The sequence below is a fragment of the Aspergillus ochraceoroseus genome (genome assembly GCF_002846915.1).
Source record: "Aspergillus ochraceoroseus IBT 24754 chromosome Unknown P175scaffold_9, whole genome shotgun sequence".
Classification (NCBI taxonomy): Eukaryota; Fungi; Ascomycota; class Eurotiomycetes; order Eurotiales; family Aspergillaceae; genus Aspergillus; species Aspergillus ochraceoroseus.
The window spans coordinates 1,029,678-1,037,854 of record NW_024468484.1 but is presented as its reverse complement, the minus strand read 5'-3'; positions in this window follow the sequence as shown (position 1 = coordinate 1,037,854).

Sequence of the window (8,177 nt, the reverse complement as noted above, 5' to 3'; positions counted from 1 at the left end):
AAATATCTTATAAATTATTAACTAAAATTATTCTCTTAATATTTATAATATCTAATTTACTTATCTATTAATTATATATTATTATTAAATCTTAAATATATAAATATAATTTAAATTTTACTTAAACTAATAGATCTTCCTATAAATTAAAATTCTTAATACTACTTAAATATTAATTACTATTCTAATTTATTTATCTAAATATCTAATATATAATTATAAATAATCCTATTCTAACCTTACTTAAAATAATATACTATTACTAAATTACTTAATATACTTATTATAATCTCTTACTCTTTCTTTAAATTAAAATATTTTCCTTAAATTATATATAAACTTACTAATAAAATCTATATAATATTCTTATATTTAATTATAATTTAATAATTAATTCTTAATATTTATAATATATATATATTACTACTAATATTATATATTTACTATAGACTAATCCTAAATAATTAAATAGTAAAATATATATAATATTACTATAATATATTCTTAATCTTCCTATAAATCTACTATAATTAATAAAATACTACTTAAATCTTAACTCTTTACTTATTAATAGTTTCTTATTTAAAAAATACTATAATTAATATAATCTAATATATATCTATAATATAGGGCTTAATAGCCTACTAATTTCTTTTATTAGAGAATATTACCTAGCCTTTAACTATCTAGCTATATAAATACTACTTAAATATATTATATATAGCCTCCCTATATAGTCTATATAATATCCTAGTAATAGGTAGAACTAATATACTATATTATATATATGGCTGATAGGCCTGCTATCCTAAATAAATAGATTAGGGCATGCTATATATATAATAATACTAGAATAAGATATAATTTATCTAGGACTAGATCTAGATTATTTACTACTTAATAGTCTAGCTATTAGAGTATTAGTATAAATATAACTTATAATTACTATCCCAGCTATTAGTAGTATAAATATAATATTAATTCAACCATATTTAGGCTTCCTGCTTAATAAATTTATAATTAATTCTGGCCTGTATAGCCCTAGACTACTAATAGATGGCTGCTAGGGAGTATTATAAATAGGGTAGATTAATTACTAGTATAAGGGCCACCATGTGGGGGCTATTTTTATACTTAAACCTGGATCTAGAGAATACCTAGGATATAAATAAATTATCTATTTAAATAGATACTATATAGGTGACTAGATAGGGGATAGATAGGGATATAGGTAGTACTAATTAGGTAGGTAATAAAGATAGTAATACCCAGGATATTAAGCTAGGTACTATAGGGGTTAGTAATATTAGAATAGGACTAACTAGCTCTTATATTCCCTACTTAAGATTATATATATTATATAGTAACTCTCCTAGATTAATATTCTAGTATTATTACTAGAAATACTTATTAATAGTCTTATCTAAGTACTAGTCTAATATATATTATTAATATAAAACCCCCTAGATCTCTATATACTACTATATATACTTAAAATTAGCCTTAGTAACCTAGTTAATTTATAGATTTAAACTATCTTATTCCTAGGACTAGATAATAATAGCTTTACTAGTAATATTATCATACCTAGTATAATTACTTTCCTACCTATAATCTAATAATATTTATAACTAGTTAATATAAATTATATATTAGATATCAGGGATATTAATCCTTATACTTAATATACTAGTAATACTAATAATCCAGGTCTAGCTGGCCTAGAACTACTACATAACCCTAGCTTAATCTAATACTATACTATAGTATAGCTTATACCTAATTTCCTGACTAATAGTCTCTACCTAACTCTTAATATTAGTATATATAATAACCTAGCTACTATAAGTCTAGTAGATACATACTTGAATGAAATTAATTACCCTAGAGATAGTCAATTACTGGTACAGCTCCTGGGGCACCCTATATAGTAATATTAGCTAGTGCACGTGGTATGCTATGTTTAGATAGCTAGTCTAGCTATAATATATACTAATCTTACTAGACTGGTACTAGATCTGCTATAAAAATATAGCTTTGCTAGATAGGAATAATATAGTTATTAAATATACTATTTATATATAGATACTAGCTAATTAGCCTAACTAGACTATAGTAGGCTAAAAATCCTTTTATAGATTTAATATTATATAATATTTATTAATAATAATCTAATCTAGCTACTATAGTAATTATTACTAGTTTAAAAATATATAGAAATTAAAATTCTTAATAAATTTAGATATAACTAGTATAATTATAATTTTATTAAAAGAGTAGTAGCTTTCCTATAATATATAATAAATTTTTAGTATCTAATATTATTATATTAAATTAACTTATAATAAAATTAATAGAATAATTATAATAATATAATCTTCTAAAATAATATATATAAATAATATAAATAATATATTTTTTTTATTTTTAATAAATATAATAATTATAACTAGGCTAGTATTATTCTAGATAGCTTTAATAACTAGCTTCTATATTCTATAAAATATAATCTCCTATCTAGTTATATACTATAATACCTACTCTAAATTAGTTACTTATAATTATATCTATTACTAGATCTAGTAATTTATTATCTATTTCTCTTATAGATTCTCCTACTTACTTAATATAGGGTAGTCCTCTTAAGTAAATTCTAAAAATTAGTACTAGTTTATACTAGATACCTAGAATTTTAACTACTATATAATAATACTATCTTTAAACTTAGTTATTTCCTAGCTATATATTATCTTAACTATATAAGAAATATAACTAGCTTACTTATTTATAATATTCTTAATCTTATTAAGATTCTTATCTATCTCTATAATAACTATTTCCTACTCCTACTTAACCTATATATTATTTAGGAATATATTAAATAAGTATAAAAAATAATAGCTAATACTTATTATAATATTCTAATAATAAGTAATATTAAGTAAGTATAATAATCTTATACTAGTCTAGCTCTTTTACTTTAATATTTTATAGAACTACTTACTAGTCTAGTCCTAGTTACTACTAATATTAGATTCTTATAATCTTAAATTATAGTAATAACTAGAGTAATAATATAAATATTAATTAATATAAAATATTACTAGTTACTATATAAATAATAATATTAATTATAAATATTATATAATTAATTTATTAATTATTTAGAGTAAATACTAATAAATAATCTTTATATTATTACTAGTATAGAATCCTTTATAATATATAGTAATAAATATTACTATATTATCTTTAATATATATATTTTAGTACTAGTTAGTCTTAATATTTATATACTAGATACTTAATAACTCTAGGGCTTGTATAGGTGCCCTACTAGTTAAATATATAGCTACTACTAGTTTCTCCTTAAACTAGGCTACCTACTAGAAATACTTCTAGATCTTAGAGCTGCTAACCTCCTCCTAGGTAGTAAAGGTATAGGCTATGGCAGGTTCTTATATAATCTAGTCTAGTAGCTAGCTATACTTAGCCACAGGCTACCAGGTCTACATATTTTATAAAAAACTCTAGCTAAAGGTAGCTTTAGTAAGATTATTAAATAACTAATTCTATAGAATAGTAGGCTATTAATTTAGATTAAATTAATATAATAATTCTATTATAAACTTCTATATAATCTTAACTAAATTATATATAAATTCCTAAAATTTACTTATAATAAAATTTATCTTCTTATATAATAATTACTCCTATCCTATCTAGATTATATACCTAGAAATAATAATATTATAATAAATCTTTAGTCTAAAGATTTATTAATCTAGTAATATCTTTATAAGCCTGTACTAGCTATAGACTATAAATTACTAGACTATCTAGTCTATTCTAGCTTAGAATAGTATTTTCTAAGTTTAGGGAATCTAGTAGATAAGGGCTATAAGTAGATTAAGCAGGCTAGATAGTAGGCTAGATAAGAAGAATATAATAAGAATATTAGATCTCTTTATATACTCTTTATTAATAATAAATTTTAATTTTTTATTTATAATATTTCTTATTTATAATCTTTATTCTATAGCTATAGCCTATATATAAATAATTTTTATATATTATAGATTTAGCTATAATACTTTTTATATAAGTATAAAGCATGCTACTTTTAATACCTAGAAAATAATAGGTAGATAACTCTTAAGGCCTTACTAAATTATCTCTTCCTAACTTAATATAGCTATAGTATAGATTAATAGGTTCTTATACTTATAGACTTTAATTTTCTAATTTAATAATTTAATATAAAATTTTAAGTATATAATCTTAATTATAATTATAATAAATAATTAGATTATAGGGGGCTAATTCTTAATCTTTATAAGATTAGGATTATACTAGGATTCTTATATAATTATTTATTATAATTATTATTATATTTTTTATTACTAGGTAATTATAATATACTATAATTATTACTTTTATAGCTAGTTTATTTATATATAAATAATAAATAATAAAATCTATTATTATAACTAGATATAATCTTAGATACTCTTTTTATTTATATATACTTATAATAGCTAGTATAGGGTCTAGTATAATATAATATATATAGTAGCTATTTAGATTTTATTCTTATATTACTTTACTATATACTAGCTATACTAGGCTAGTAACTTTATAATATTCTATATTATATATATAGTACTGCTTATAGGATCCTCTAGCTTAGGATTAAGAGTAGCTACTACTATAAGTAGGTCTAGAATATATATATTAGCTAAATACTAGGCCTAGTAAGTTATATATAGTTATAGATTAGTATCCTAGAGCTTTCTAGCCTAAATAATCTAGATAGCTACCTCCTACTTATCTATTACTACCCACGCCTTAATCTCTATGACTAGCTACTTATAAGTAGTAATTAGGATAGATTACTTCTTAAGCTAGGGATTATATAATAAAATATATATTAAATAAGAGTTTTTCTAGCTAGAGAATACCTACTACTAGGTAACTAAATAAAATAATTACTAAAGCTAGATCTATTATTTCTCCTACTTCTAGGTAGGAATCCCTCTATAGAACTAGTACTAGGTCTAATTATATACTTCTTTCTAATAATTTTATATAGATTTAATATTAATAATAATATATATATATTATTCTAGTCTCTTACTATAGCTATACTAGTATAATAGCCTATTAATATAAATAAAAATAATAGGAACTAGTATATCTAGTATATAAGAAATATATAAATTATCTAGTTACTAAATAATTCTTACTTAGCTAGCTATTATCTAAGTAATAAATTAATTATCTTATAACTTAAAAAAATACTTCTTTTATAAGTATATTATAATCTTCTTAAAATAAATACTATACTAGTACTAGTAATATATAATAATTTATAGTATAAGAATCTTTTTAAATAGCTAGTATTCTATAATAAAATATAGATAGATAGTAGCTAGATATAGATAAAAATATAATATTAGATAAAAAAATTAATAGAAATATTTAAAAAAATTAAAGTTTAATTAGGCTTTTTAATTAAATAAGCCCCTAATTATTTAATTTACTAGTATAATTAATCTATTATTACTATATATAATTATTTAAGTCTATCCCTTACTAAATTTTTAATAAAACTCTAACTAACTTTAATATATTATTATATATTTACTTAATACCTATAGGCTCTAAAACTTAAGAATCTATAATTTAAGTAGCTAATCTATATTTAGTAAAAATTTAAGCTATAATATATAATAAGTTCTATAAATATCTTACTCCTAAAAATTAAGCTACCTTATAATAAGCTAACTAATTAGTGCTGGTCCTCTATAAAACCCTAGAACTACCCTAGTAGCCTTCCTTAACCCTTATAAGATAGAATATAAATAGGTAGTAGCTAGGTATAGATAAAAATATAATATTAGATAGGAAAACTAATAGAAATACTTAAAGAAATTAAAATTTAATTAAGCTTTTTAATTAAATAAGCCCCTAATTATTTAATTTACTAGTATAATTAATCTATTACTATTATATATAGTTATTTAAGTTTATTTCCTATTAAATCTTTAATAGAACCCTAACTAACTTTAATATATTATTATATATTTACCTAATATCTACAGGCTCTAAAACTTAGGAATCTATAATTTAAGTAACTAATCTATATCTAGTAAAAATTTAAGCTATAATATATAATAAGTTTTATAGATACCCTACTCCTAAAAATTAAGCTACCCTATAATAAATTAACTAATCAGTACTAGTCCTCTACAAAATCCTAAAGCTACCCTAGTAGCCTTCCTTAACTCTTATAGGATAGAATATAGATAGGTAGTAGCTAGGTATAGATAAAAATATAATATTAGATAGGAAAACTGATAGAAATACTTAGAAAAATTAAAGTTTAATTAGACTTTTTAGTTAGATAAGCCCTTAATTATTTAATTTACTAGTATAACTAATCTATTATTATTATATATAGCTATCTAAGTCTATTCCCTACTAAATCTTTAATAGAATCTTAACTAACTTTAATATATTATTATATATTTACCTAATACTTATAGGCTCTAAAACTTAGAAATCTATAATTTAAGTAGCTAATCTATATCTAGTAAAAATTTAAGTTATAATATATAATAAGTTCTATAAGTACCCTACTCCTAAAAATTAAGCTACTCTATAATAAGCTAACTAATTAGTACTGGTCCTCTATAAAACCCTAGAGCCACCCTAGTAGCCTTCCTCAATCCTTGTAGGATAGCCTTCCTCAACCCTTATAGGATAGAATATAAATAGGTAGCAGCCAGGTATAGATAAAAATATAATATTAGATAGGAAAACTAATAGAAATATTTAAAAAAATTAAAGTTTAACTAGACTTTTTAATTAGATAAGTCCCTAATTATTTAGTTTACTAGTATAACTAATCTATTACTATTATATATAGCTATCTAAGTCTATCCCCTATTAAATTTTTAATAGAACCCTAACTAACTTTAATATATTATTATATATTTACCTAATATCTATAGGCTCTAAAACTTAGGAATCTATAATTTAAGTAGCTAATCTATATCTAGTAAAAATTTAAGCTATAATATATAATAGGTTCTATAGGTACCCTACTCTTAAAAATTAAGCTATCCTATGATAAGCTAACTAATCAGTGCTGGTCCTCTACAAAACCCTAGAGCCACCCTAGTAGCCTTCCTTAACCCTTATAGGATAGAATATAGATAGGTAGCAGCCAGGTATAGATAAAAATATAATATTAGATAGGAAAACTGATAGAAATACTTAAAGGAATTAAAGTTTAACTAGACTTTTTAGTTAGATAAGCCCCTAATTATTTAGTTTACTAGTATAACTAATCTATTACTACTATATATAGCTATCTAAGTCTATCTCCTACTAAATCTTTAATAGAATTCTAACTAACTTTAATATATTATTATATATTTACCTAATATCTACAGGCTTTAAAACTTAAGAATCTATAATTTAAGTAACTAATTTATATCTAGTAAAAATTTAAGCTATAATATATAATAGGTTCTATAGGCACCCTATTCCTGAAAATTAAGCTACCCTATAATAAGCTAACTAATCAGTGCTGGTCCTCTGTAAAACCCTAGAGCTACCCTAGTAGCCTTCCTTAATCTTTATAGGATAGAATATAGATAGGTAGTAGCCAGGTATAGATAAAAATATAATATTAGATAAGAAAATTAATAAAAATACTTAAAGAAATTAAAGTTTAACTAGACTTTTTAGTTAGATAAGCCCTTAATTATTTAATTTACTAGTATAACTAATCTATTACTATTATATATAGCTATCTAAGTCTATCCCCTACTAAATTTTTAATAAAATCCTAACTAACTTTAATATATTACTATATATTTACCTGATACCTACAGGCTCTAAAACTTAGGAATCTATAATTTAAGTAGCTAATCTATATCTAGTAAAAATTTAAGCTATAATATATAATAGGTTTTATAGGCACCCTACTCCTGAAAATTAAGCTACCTTATAATAAGTTAACTAATCAGTGCTAGTCCTCTATAAAATCCTAGAGCCACCCTAGTAGCCTTCCTTAACCCTTATAGAATAAAATATAGATAGGTAGTAGCCAGGTATAGATAAAAATATAATATTAGATAGGAAAATTAATAGAAATATTTAAAGAA